Consider the following 14,338-nt stretch of genomic DNA (forward strand, 5'->3'; position numbering starts at 1 on the left):
TGACATCTATACATGACTACTGGAAAAACGAGAGCTTTGACTAGATGAAACTTTGCCAGCAAAGTAATGTCTCTGCTTTTTAATATGCTGTCTAGGTTGGTCATAGCTTTTTTTCCAAGGAGCAAGCATCTTTTAATTTCATGGCTGCAGTGATTTTTGGAGCCCAAGAAAATAGTCTGTCTCTGTTTCCATTGTTTCCCCATCTATTTGCCATGAAGTGATGGGACCAGATGTCATGATCTTAGTTTTTTGAATGTTGAATTTTAAGCTAGCTTTTTCACTCTCCTCTTTCACTTTCATCAAGAGGCTCTTTTGTTCCTCTTTGCTTACTGCCATAAAGGTGGTGTCATCTGCATATCTGAGGTTATTGATATTTCTCCTGTCAATCTTGATTCCAGCTTGTGCTTCATTCAGCTCAGCATTTCACATGCTACATATAAGTTAAATAAGCAGGGTGACAATATACAGACTTGACATACTCCTTTCCCAGTTTGGAACCCATCCATTATTCCATGTCTGGTTCTCACTGTTGCTTCTTGACCTGGGTACAGATTTCTCAGGAGGCAGGTAAAGTGGTCTGCTATTCCCATCTCTTGAAGAATGTTCCACAGCTTGTTGTGATCTACACAGTCAAAGACTTTGGGGTAGTCAATAAAACAGAAGTATATGTTTTTCTGGAACTCTTCTTGCTTTTTCTATGATCCAATGGATTTGGCAATTTGATCTCTGGTTCCTCTGCCTTTTCTAAATCCAGCTTGAAAATCTGGACGTTCTTGGATCACGTACTGTTGAAGCCTAGCTTGGGAGAATTTTGAGCATTACTTTGCTAACATGTGAGAAGAGTGCAGTTGTGCAGAAGTTTGAGCATTCTTTGGCATTGCCTTTCTTTGGGATTGGAATGAAAACTGACCTTTTCCAGTCCTGTGGTCACTGCCGAGATTTCCAAATTTGCTGGCATATTGAAGGCAGCACTTTCACAGTATCATCTTTTAGGATTTGAAATAGCTCAACAGGAATCCCATCACCTCCCCTAGCTTTGTTCGTAGTGATGCTTCCTAAGGCCCACTTGACTTCACATTCCAGGATGTCTGGCACTAGGTGAGTTATCACACCATCGTGGTTATCTGGTTCATGAAGATCTTTTTAGTATAGTTCTGTGTATTCTTGCCACCTCTTCTTAATATCTTCTGCTTCTGTTAGGTCCATACCATTTCTGTCCTTTATTGAGCCCATCTTTACATGAAATGTTCCCTTGGTATCTTTAATTTTCTTGAAGAGATCTCTAATCTTTCCCATTCTATTGTTTTCCTCTGTTTCTTTGCATTGATCATTGAGGAAGTCTTATCTCTCCTTGCTATTCTTTGGAACTCTGCGTTCAGGTGGGTATATCTTTCCTTTTCTCCTTTGCCTTTTGCTTCTCTTCTTTTCTCAGCTGTTTGTAAGGCCTCCTCAGACAACCATTTTGCCTTTTTGCATTTCTTTTTCTTGAGGATGGTCTTGATCCCTGACTCCGGTACAATGTCACAAGCCTCTGTCCATAGTTCTTCAGGCACTCTGTCTATCAGATCTAATCCCTTGAATCTATTTGTCACTTCCACTGTATAATTGTAAGGGATTTGATTTAGGTAATACTTGAATGGTCTAGTGGTTTTCCCTACTTTCTTCAGTTTAAGTCTGAATTTGGCAATAAGGATTTCATGGTCTGAGCCACAGTGAACTCCTGGTCTTGTTGTTGCTGACTGTATAGAACTTCCCTGTCTTTGGCTGAAAGAATATAATCAATCTGATTTCGGTACTGACCATCTGGTGATGCCCAGGTATAGAGTCGTTTCTGGTGTTGTTGGAAGAGTGTTTGCTATTTCCAGTGCATTCTCTTGGCAGAATGTTGTTAGCCTTTTTCCAGACTTCATTTTGTACTCCAAGGCCAAACTTGCCTGTTATGGCAGGTATCTCTTGACTTCCTACTTTTGCATTCCAGTCCCCTATGATGAAAAAGACATCTTTTTTTTTTTTTTTGGTGTTAATTCTAGAAAATCTTGTAGGTCTTCATAGAACCGTTCAACCTCAGCTTTTTCAGCATTAGTGGTTGGGGTGTAGACTTGGATTACTGTGATATTGAATTGTTTGCCTTGGAAATGAACAGAGATCATTCTGTCATTTTTGAGACTGCACCCAGGTACTGCATTTTGGACTCCTCTGTTGACTATGAGGGCTACTCCATTGTACAGTATGACCTCATAACTTTTTTACTTTATATGTAATAGTTTGTACCTCTTAATCTCCGACCCCTTTCTTGCTCTTCTCACCTTTTCTCTTCCCACTGGTAACCACTAGTTAGTTCTCTATATCTGTGAACAGATTTACTGGGGACTGGTGACCCACACTTGGATTATATTGATGATAAGACAGACCCAGAAATAGTAGAAGCTTATGAAAAGTTTTGTTTGTAACCAGAGCATAAGCAAAAATGGTAAAATTAAATTTCAGCATATGCATTTTATAAAGTAGTTTAGATTATGGTGATATATGTTACTAACATATGCAACTTTAATTTTGTTTAATAATCTCTGCCAAAATAAACTTTGTTACCTATAATGTATACATAAATGTATATGTATAGTAGTTTATTGTGTGTATGTTAGTCGCTCAGTTGTGTCCGACTCTTTGGGACCCCATGGACTATATTCCGCCAGGCTCCTCTATCCATGGAATTCTCCAGGTAAGAATACTGGAGTGGGTTGCCATGCCCTTCTCCAGGGGATCTTCCCAACCCAGAGATTGAAACTGGGTCTCCCTTATTGCAGGCAGATTCTTTTACCCTTGAGTCACCCAGGAAGCCTCATAATTTATTATATTCAGTTAATTCCACTGCTTTGGCTGCATAACACTGATTTTGAAATAAAAGAAATATTGAAAGTAAATTTTGCCAGCTGATGGGAAGCTTATCCTTTAAATTCTACTTTTCCTGGTGGGGGGGGGGAAGTCTTAACCGAGAAGTACATATTACTGCAAAATGCAGCATCCTTTTAAAGGTATTAGTATTATAGCTTTCATTTAGTTTTACTTTGTGTCTTGGTGCATTGAGTTTCAAATATGAATCACAGTCATGAATATCTTTGACACTGAAGTCTTAGAATAGATCACTAATAACAAATTAACATATCCAGATGTGTTTGATACCAAGGGCATCTAAAATGGGATTTAAAAAAAGACTTAGAACTCCCAACTAAATAACTAAGATTCTTCACTGAGGATTTATTGCAGTTCTAGAATTGTTCATTTTTCTTCACCTAACCTCATTCTCTAAAGCGTAGAATATTATTCTGCTTTATTTATATGACTTTACTACTTTCATTTTATAGCATGAGTTTCACTGACTTTTCTACTAGAGAATTTTACTAGCTTTTTGTCACTCATGTTTCCATCTGCTTTATTACTGATAAAGCTTGAGAATTACTTTTCTAATATGTTTGCTATAGTATGGTACCACTCCAGCCCTATTTTAGTAATATTTTTACCTAAAGTCAGAAATCTTTTTCCAACTAACTAAAAGTTAAACTTATGTACAGAAGGATTGCTTATAAATATGCATGCAAATTGTTTTGTTAATAGCACACTGTTTTACATTTGGTACATCTTTGTCTGCTAATATAGTTAGCTTTGTCACTTTTCTGCTTGTTTGTTCAGTCTGGATTAACATTAGAATTTGAAAATAAAATTTAGGTTTGTTTCCTCAAAAAAAAAAAAAACACCTAAAAATAGAGCTACCATATCATCCAGCATATCAGGAAAAGATGAAAACTCTAATAGGAAAATATACATGTACCCCAATGCTCATAGCAGCATTGTTTACAATAGCCAAGACATGGAAACAACCCAAGTGCCCCTTAACAGACAATTAGCTTAAGAAGATGTGGTATATGTATATACACACACAATGGAATATTACTCAGCTGTAAAAAAGAATGCAATATTGCTATTTGCAGTAACATAGATGGGCCTAGAGAATATTATAATTAGTGAAGTAAGTCAGAGAAAGACAAATATTATATGATATTACTTATAAGTGGAATCTAAAAAATAATATGAATGAATCTAAATGCAAAACAGAAACAGACTCACAGACATAAAAAACAAACTTATAGTTACCAAAAGGGAAAGAGAGGAGGGGAGGGATAAATTAGGAGTATGGCATTAATAGATACGAACTACTATGTGTAAAAATAGAAAAGCAACAAGGATTTCCTGTATAGCACAGGGTAATACATCAATATCTTGTAATAACCTACAGTGGAAAATAATCTGAAAAAATGTAAAACTGAATCACTATGCTGTATACCTAAAACACATTTCTCAACTATACTTCAAGAAAAAAGAAAAAATGATATTATACAGTATTAATCTTTCTCTGCCGAGAAGGCAATGGCAACCCACTCCAGTACTCTTGCCTGGAAAATCCCATGGGCAGAGGAGCCTGATGGGCTGCAGTCCATGGGGTCATGAAGAGTCGGACACGACTGAGCAACTTCACTTTCACTTTCATGTATTGGAGAAGGAAATGGCAGCCCACTCCAGTATTCTTGCCTGGAGAATCCCAGGGACAGCGGAGCCTGGTGGGCTGCTGTCTATGGGGTCGCACAGAGTCGGATACGACTGAAGCGACTTAGCAGCAGCAGCAGCAGCAATCTTTCTCTGAATTTTTTCAATTAGCACAATACCTTCTAAGTCCATCCATGTGGTTGGAAATGGCAAAATTTCATTCTTTAATGTCTGAGTAGTATTCCACATACACACCACATCTTCTTTATTTATCTTGATTGACACTTAAGTTGCTTCTATATCTTGGCAATTGTAAGCAATGCTGCTATGAACATTGGGGTGCATTTACCTTTTAGAATTAGTGTTGTTTTTTTTTCAAATATATACTCAGGTGAGTGTTTTGATTTCATTGATTCAAGACACTCTTTTCTCCATTATATATTCTTGTCTCTTTTGTTGTAGATTAATTGACCATAGGTGTGTGAGTTTATTCTGGGCTGTCTCTTCTGTTCCATTGTTGTATATGTCTGTTTTTGTGCCAATTCCACACTGTCTTTGATTATTGTAGCTTTGTAGTATAGCCTGAAGTCAGGAAGGGTTATGCCTCTAGTTTTGTTCTTTTTGCTCAAGATTGCTTTGGCAGTTCTGGGTCTTCTGTGGTTCCATATAAATTTAGGATTATTTGTTCTAGTTCTGTTAGAAATGTCATGGGTAAATTTATAGAGATTGCATTAATTAGATTTCTTTGAGTAGTATGGCTGTTTTAATAATGTTAATTCTTCCAATCCAAGAGCATGGGATATCTTTCCATTTCCTTGAATCACCTTCAGTTTCAAGTTTTCAGCATATAAGTCTTTCATCTTGTTGGTTTATTCCTAGATTTTTTTAAACATGATTTTAAATGAAATTTTTTTTGCTTTCTACTTCTGAGGTTTCATTGTTAATGTATATTTAAATTTTTGGTGCATTTTGAGTTGAGATTTTTGTATATGGTATAAGATAAGGGTCTACTTTTATTTTCTGCTTGTGGCTATTCAGTTCCTTGTTCTAGATCACATTTGACTTTAACTCATGTATTTTCTTTTTCTCCATGATTTGCTTATGTCTTTGGCCCTTGTTTACAGTACATGGACATGGAATTAAACAATTATGCACACGCACACACACAAATGACAGGGACGAAAAGGATGATAACTATGAAGAAAGAGAAAGAAACAGGAAAGAAGAGCTTTTGCAGTTCAGATAAGACTCCCAGGATGGCTTTGCACACAGTGTTTCCGACAGAGAGGAGATCATGTTGCTGACCCATTTCTCCACCCACACGGAAGACCACTAAGTAAGTGCCAGACCCTTTCTGGGAAGATCTTTGCTACCTCAGAGTCTGCCAAATGAGCTGGGAAGGAAATAAGAGAATGGAGCCAACACTGGACAAGCTCAGCTAATAAAAGTCTCCAGGCTCAGTGGCTTTGAACAAAGCCATCCACTCTTCTAATATATTCACCAACCAATTGACAAGTCTTTTTTTTTTTTTAATGTTTCCTCTTCTCACAGGCTATCAGCTAAGGCTCCTATTTTATTTGGGGGGGGGCATTAGTTGAATTTTCCTTCCATGACCTTGAAGCCTTTATTGCTAAAGATTTCCTCTCAGTACTGATTGTTTTGATCAGAAACTTAAAAACAACAATGAAAAGGCCATCTCTCTACCTTCTTTCTTGCTTTCCTGGAATTTGGTGTGGCCTAGCCAGAGGTGTGTCTCAGGGCTCAGCCAGAGCAACTCTTCCACCTTCGCTTCACTCCCAAATCCCTCAGCACTGCTCTGGGGAACTACATGGAAAATACTAAGAAGTGTGTAAAAATAAGGAGTTCACCATCTAATTGAGAAACACAAAATACACATATACCTACATACATACCACATTCACCCTGTACACACACACACAGGTCATACTTCCATATGTATATATTTTTAATTTATTTATTTTAATTTGAGGCTAATTACTTTAAAATATTGTGGTAGTTTTTGCCATACATCTACATGAATCAGCCATGGGTGTACATGTGTCCCACCATCTTACTTCCATATTATTTAACAGTGACTTGCACTGGAAGCAATGTGTGGTTGGGATCCAACGAATTGGTCCCATTTTAAGAGCAGAAAAAGCTCAGAAGACAAGAGTATTGTGAGCTGGGAAGGCTTCTTCCAAGAGATAGAGATTGACTTAGAACCTGAAACACCTGAAAGTTGATGGGAATTGGCAAATTGCATTTCTTTCTCCATCGAGTAGACTAAAAGCAAATGGTTTTTCCCACTCCTGGCAAGGACCAAAAATGTCATTTGAGATTTCCCTCTGAAGGATGTTCGCAGAGAACGCAGCTGTAGAGAGCAGTCCTTTGAGGCTTGAGCCCAGGCTGTCTTAGGGAAACACATCCTTAGTGAGGTGCCTGGTTCTTGCTTCATCAAGCTTGCTTGTCATAATGGCCTAATAGGTTAGGCAGAATTTAAAGAAAAATCATGAAATTTTACGCTTAAGGCCTGGTTAGAGCAAAGAGATGCTCTGTCCCACCGTCTGGACTGGGATGACTAGGCCACAATGACTCGGAACAAACCCAAAGAGCTCATGGTGTCCTGAGATAGGGCTGTGGCTGCTAAGTCACTTCAGTCATGTCTGACTCTATGCGACCCCATAGACGGCAGCCCACCAGGCTCCTCTGTCCATGGGATTCTCCAGGCAAGAGTACTGGAGTGGGGTGCCATTGCAGTGAATGCAAAAACAGAATTGCTTTTTTTTTTTTTTTTCAGAATTGCTTTTACTGCCACATAAAACCACCAGTAGTAGTAGGTATCCAAGGCTGTCTTTATTTCTTCTTGGCCTTTCTAAGGCTGGAATTAGATATACAAAAACCCTTTCCCCTGGAGTTTTCCTCTTACTGTATCAGTGTAGATACAGAAAAACTTATAAGAACCAACCATAGGGACTTCCCTGGCTTTGTGTTCCCAATGCAGAGGCCTGAATTCTATCCCTGGTCAGGGAATTGGATCCCACGTGCCGCAACTAAGACCCAGCAAAGTCAAAAAAATAAATATCTTTTTAAAAACCAACCGTAAAAAGTCACTTTTGAGGCAATCAGGTAATTCTGAATACAAGCAACTGGGTGATGACACCAAGGGATTATTAGTACCATTGAGGTGCCTGGATGGCTCTGTGGTTATGTAGGGAAAAGTCTGTATTTTTTTTTAAAAAGTGCACATAAAGATATAAGGATGAAAATACATGTCTTGATTCTGAGCCGAGCGCGGTGCCGAGCGCAGCGAGCTCTGTAGGCGGCGGCCTGAGCCTCGGGGCAGCCCGCTTCCCTCCTCCCAATCGCTTCGCTTCCCTTCCCCGCGGTCAGTATGAAATCCTTCAGTCCAGTGAGGTCCGTTAGGAAAAACAGCCTTTCGGACCACGGCCTGGGCATCTCCCGGAGCAAAACCCCGGTGGACGACCCGATGAGCCTGCTGTACAACATGGACGACTGCTACTCCAAGCTCAAGGAGCTGGTGCCCAGCATCCCGCCAAACAAGAAGGTGAGCAAGATGGAAATCCTGCAGCACGTCATCGACTACATCTTGGACTTGCAGATCGCGCTGGACTCGCACCCACCATCGGCAGCCTGCACCACCAGCGACCGGGCCAGAGCCAGGCGTCCAGGACGCCGCTCACCACCCTCAACACCGACATCAGCATCCCGTCCTTGCAGGCTTCTGAATTCCCTTCTGAGTTAATGTCAAATGACAGCAAAGCGCTCTGTGGCTGAATAAGTGGTGTTCCTGACTTTTTTTTCCCCTTTGCACAACAACAACAACAAATCCACAGGCTCTTTTAAGGCGCTGAACTTATTTTTCAACCATTTCACAAGGAGGACAAGTCAAATGGACCTTTAAAAAAAAAATGGAAGGAAAACTTAAGAATGATCAACTTCCCCAGGGTGTTTTCTGACCTGGACTGTGATATTAGTTATTTATGAAAAGGACTTTTAAATGCCCTTTCTGCAGTTGGAAGGTTTTCTTTATATACTATTCCCACCATGGGGAGCGAAAACGTTAAAATCACAAGGAGTTGCCCAATTTAAGCAGACTTTGCCTTTTTTCAAAGGTGGAGCGTGAATATCAGAAGGATCCAGTATTCAGTTACTTAAATGAAGTCTTTTGGTCAGAAATTACCTTTTTGACGCAAGCCTACTGAATGCTGTGTACATATTTATATATAAATATATATATATTGAGTGAAACCTTGTGAACTCTTTAATTAGAGTTTTCTTGTATAGTGGCAGAAATGTACATTTCTGCATATAAAGTGTAATGATGTACTTATTCATGCTAAACTTTCTATAAAAGTTTAGTTGTAAACTTAACCCTTTTATACAAAATAAATCAAGTGTGTTTATTGAAAAAAAAAAAAGAAAATACATGTTTTGAGTTCCTCTTAAATTAGCACAGCCAGAAGAGGAGAGTGAGTGGGGAGGGGAGGAGGAGAAAAGGACAGAAAGAAGAAGGGAGGGAACAGAGAAGAGGGAAGAAAAAAAAAGGATAGATGAAGCAAGTTTAGCAAAATCCTGATAAATATTGAATCTGGATGATGATTTCTATGAGGGTTCATTATTGAGTTACTGTATTTTTTTCTACTTTTGTGTATGTTTGAAAATTTCATTTTAAATGCTATTTTTTTTTCTTTTTTGTGGCCCCATGGAATGTAGCCTGCCAGGCTTCTCTGTCCATGGGATTCTCCAGGCAAGAATACTGGAGTGGGTTGCCATTTCCTTCTCCATTAAATGCTATTTTAAAAAATAAAAAGTCAAATTGCTTAACACAAATGACAATAATAGAAATCACCCTTTATATTTTTAGTCAGTTAAAATTAATAAAGTATCTTTCCATACTTCATTCTAGCATCACAAGAATTCTGAAAATAGCAAGACATACAAACAACCTAAGCATAAATTGATGGTTGAGTGGATAAAGATGTGGTATACATATACAGTGGGGTATTGTTCAGTCATGAGAGAGATGGAAATCCTGCCATTTGCCACAACATGGATGAATCTAGAGGACATTATGCTAAGTGAAATGCAGACAGAGAGAAACTAAAAAATTAAAAAGAAAAAAGAAAAAGCATTCTGTAAGATGATTATTTTTATTTTAGCTAGTAGTAGTCATAACAATAGTCACCCTATTTTACACGACTCTCAGAGAGATACAAGGCATGCTCAGTGTCATGTGACAAGAACCTGGGGCCAAAGTTCTTGTTGTGTGAAGGCAACTAAAGAACAGTGCTGTGCACTGAAACCAGATTCAGGTGTTCCAACTCTAAAGCCTGGGATCTTTACTCAAAACTCTGGTCTGTGTTTGGGGAGGGGGTAGTTTGTGTCATCATGTACCCCCTTGATTATCTGATGAAAGGTGCACACACTCTTAAAATTTACATTCAAGTTCAGGGACTTCCCTGGTGATCCAGTGGCTAAGAATTCATGTTCCCAATGCAGGGGACTCTGGGTTCGATCCCTGGTCAGGGAACTAGATCCCACATACTGCGACTAAGAGTTCACGTGCCGCAACTAAAAATCCCGTGTGCTGCAACTAAGACCTGGTACAGCCAAATAAAAATAAATAAATACATATTAAAAAAATACGTACACCAGAAAATTTTACTTTAAAAAATCTTTTAAAAAGGAAAAATATATTGTTAAGCAATTTACATTCAAGTTTAAGAAGGCCCGTGATTTCCCTGATGGCCAACCATGGCCTCCAAGTCAGAAAGCTGTGTCCGTCCTCGTGGCTGAGCCCAATAAATGCAGTGAGCTGAGCCAGGAGCCATGTTAGAGACTCTTCCCCTCTCCTCCACATCCTAAGACTCCGATTTCATTATCACTGCCCCTGACCAAAACCACTACAGTGATCCATGCCCAGATGCTGGCATTCTGACTCCTTTCATAATTCTGACCTCAATCTATCTTTTAAACTTTATTTCTCACTCACGGTAGTGTTACCTTCAGGCTCTCCCTCCGACTCCCTCTCAAAGCCATACTTTAGGTCTTCCCTGGTGGCTCAGTGTGAAGAATCCACCTGCCAATGCAGGAGACATGGGTTTGATCCCTGGTGTAGGAAGATCCCACATGCTTCGGAGCAACTAAACCCATGCGCCACAAATATTGAGCTTGTGCTCTAGAACCTGGGAGCTGCAGCTACTGAACCCCACGTGCCACACCTACTGAAGCCTGTTCGCCCTAGAGCCCGTGCTCCTCAACAAGAGAAGCCACCACAATGAGAAGTCCATGCACTGCAACTACAGAAAAGCCTGTGCAGCACTGACGATCCATCACAGCCAATTACAAAAAAAAGTCACCCTTTATCTGTACTCACCTGGCCACATCTGGCTGTGTTGGGGTTCCCTGAGACAAGCTTGCACTCATGCCTCCTGGGGCTGCTCGTGCTACCTTTTTTTTTTTAAAGTGTAGTTGATTTACAACATGCTACATGTTTTATTATTTTATTTTATTTTTCGTGCTATCGCTTTTCACTGGGATTCTCAGCACAACCTGCTCAGCATCTGCCAGTATCTGATCCATCCCATGGGGTACAAACAACACCTTTCCCACAAAAACCATATCCACTTCTACAACGGGCTGCTAAGAATAGTCTTTTCAAAGGTTTGAATCCTGTCCCTACCTTTGGGCTGTGTAACCCTGGGAAAGTCACTGAACCTCTCAGAGCCTCCATTACCTTGGTTAGGAACTAAAGAGAATGATGGCCCCCTCCTCGGGGGACCAATAAGATTGATTAGCCAGGCCCGGGTGCACAGTGAGCTCCCACATGGTGTCACTAGCATGACCAAGCATGGCCATGTGGCACTCTACCAACTCTCATATCCACTCAGGAGCAGGGGTGACACTCCATGTCCAGCATCTTCAGGCGTGGTGCAGGCCCCCAGTCAGTCCCGGCCCTTTAACTCAGCATCAGTGGAAGCTGTCTGAGCCCTCACCATGGACCTTTCTTGTATTCCTTCATGTAAATTTCACAACACGTCCAGCAGGTACCATCATGATCCTCATCCTACAAAGGAGGTATCTGAGGCACAGAGAGGTCAGTTAATTTACCTCTAGCCACACAGCAAGTTAGTGATGGTAGGGCTGGGCACTCTGTCTAGAGAATTTCCAGCTTCTTTCTCTCACATGGGCTGATCTCTCCAGACTGTGAGAACCCATGGCACAATAGCTGTCTCTGGAATCATGACACTCTCCACACTGCCTGAGGTAGGGCCTTGTAAACACAGCAGCCAACAAAGAATTACTGACTGAAGCATCAGTTCAGTTCAGTTCAGTTGCTCAGTCACGTCCGACTCTTTGCGACCCCATGAACCGCAGCACGCCAGGACTCCCTGTCCATCACCAACTCCCGGAGTCCACATAAATCCATGTCCATTGAGTCGGTGTGATGCCATCCAACAATATCATCCTCTGTCGTCCCCTTCTCCTTCTGCCCTCAATCTTTCCCAGCATCAGGGTCTTTTCAAATGAGTCAGCACTTCGCATCAGGTGGCCAAAGTATTGGAGTTTCAGCTTCAACATCAGTCCTTCCAGTGAACACCCAGGACTGATCTCCTTTAGAATGGACTGGTTGGATCTCCTTGCAGTCCAAGGGACTCTCAAGAGTCTTCTCCAACACCACAGTTCAAAAGCATCAATTCTTCTGCACTCAGCTTTCTTTATAGTCCATCTCTCACATCCATACATGACCACTGGAAAAACCATAGCCTTGACTAGATGGAAATTGTTGACAAAGTAATCTCTCTGCTTTTCAATATGCTGTCTATGTTGGTCATAACTTTCCTTCCAAGGAGTAAGCATCTTTTAATTTCATGGCTGCAATCACCATCTGCAGTGATTTTGGAGCCCAGAAAAATAAAGTCAGCCACTGTTTCCACTATTTCCCCATCTATTTGCCATGAAGTGATGGGACCGGATGCCATGATCTTAGTTTTCTAAATGTTGAGCTTTAAGCCAACTTTTTCACTCTCCTCTTTCACTTTCATCAAGAGGCTCTTTAGTTCTTCTACACTTTCTGCCATAAGGGTGGTGTCATCTGCATATCTCAAGTTATTGATATTTCTCCTGGCAATCTTGATTCCAGCTTGTGCTTCCTCCAGCCCAGCATTTCTCATGATGTACTCTGCATATAAGTTAAATAAGCAGGGTGACAATATACAGCCTTGAGGTACTCCTTTCCTGATTTGCAACCAGTCTGTTGTTCCATGTCCAGTTCTAACTCTTGCTCCCTGACCTGCATGCAGGTTTCTCAAGAGGCAGGTCAGGTGGTCTGGTATTCCCATGTCTCAGAATTCTCCACAGTTTATTGTGATCCACACAGTCAAAGGCTTTGGTATAGTCAATAAAGCAGAAATAGATGTTTTTCTGTAACTCTCTTGCTTTTTCAATGATCCAGCGGGTGTTGGCAGTTTGATCTCTGGTTGCTCTGCCTTTTCTAAAACCAGCTTGAACATCTGGAAGTTCATGTATTGCTGAAGCCTGGCTTGGAGAATTTTGAGCATTACTTTACTAGCATGTGAGATAAGTGCAATTGTGTGGTAGTTTGAGCATTCTTTGGCATTGTCTTTCTTTGGGATTGGAATGAAAACTGACCTTTTCCAGTCCTGTGGCCACTGCTGAGTTTTCTAAATTTCTGGCATATTGAGTGCAGCACTTTGACAGCATCATCTTTCAGGATTTGAAATAGCTCAACTGGAATTCCATCACCTCCACTAGCTTTGTTCGTAGTGATGCTTCCTAAGGCCCACTTGACTTCACATTCCAGGATGTCTGGCTCTAGCTGAGTGTGAGTGATCACACCATAGTGATTATCTGGGTCATGAAGATCTTTTTTGTATAGTTCTTCTGTGTATTCTTGCCACCTCTTCTTTTAATATCTTCTGCTTCTGTTAGGTCCATACCATTTCTGTCCTTTATTGAGCCCATCTTTGCATGAAATGTACCCTTGGTATCTCTAATTTTCTTGAAGAGATGTCTAGTCTTTCCCATTCTATTGTTTTCCTCTGTTTCTTTGCATTGATCGCTGAGGTCTGAGGAGGCCTTACAAATAGTTGTAAAAAGAAGAGAAGTGAAAAGCAAAGGAGAAAAGGAAAGATATACCCATTTGAATGCAGAATTCCAAAGAATAGCAAGGAGAGATAAGACAGCCTTCTTCAGCAACTGAAGCATACATAGGGACAAAAAACATGGCAGCAACATGTTCACAAGAAAACTCTCTGTCCTCATTGCCAACTGCCAGAGAATAACCATCATCTCTCTTCTTTCATGGACCTTTGTGAATAAATAAATTAACCACACAATTGACTAAAGTCAGAAACGTAAGACAGCATAGTAATGACCATTGGTAGCGTTTTGTTTTTATCATCTCAGTTAATTCTCAAAACACCCTGGTGATGTAGTTACTATTACTATCCTCGTTTTACAGATGTAGAGACCAAGATTGAATGATAATAAGTAACCTAACAGTTTAGCCAGCTAGCAAATGGTTAGCACAGCCAGGATTTAGATGCCAACAATCTGGCTCCAGGGCCCCTCACTCCCATAAATCTAATACATCAAACCATGATTTGTGGTTATTACTTGAGGCTCCATTCAGTATTTAAGGTTTTAAAAGTGTGTAGTTAAGTTACATTTAAAGAAAAACACTACCATGACTGATGCCAAAGTAAGGCAACGTTTGTCAAGGGTCACATGGGTTAGTACAGTTGGGAAAACA

At 40.4% G+C, this 14,338-nt stretch overlaps 1 pseudogene; it reads left to right on the top strand.

Moving 5' to 3' along the window:
* The first annotated feature begins 7,839 nt into the window (after window positions 1–7,839).
* On the top strand, window positions 7,840–8,981 carry LOC122690207 (annotated as a pseudogene).
* The last annotated feature ends 5,357 nt before the right edge of the window (window positions 8,982–14,338 follow it).

This window comes from Cervus elaphus, chromosome X, assembly GCF_910594005.1.
Source record: "Cervus elaphus chromosome X, mCerEla1.1, whole genome shotgun sequence".
Taxonomy (NCBI): domain Eukaryota; kingdom Metazoa; phylum Chordata; class Mammalia; order Artiodactyla; family Cervidae; genus Cervus; species Cervus elaphus.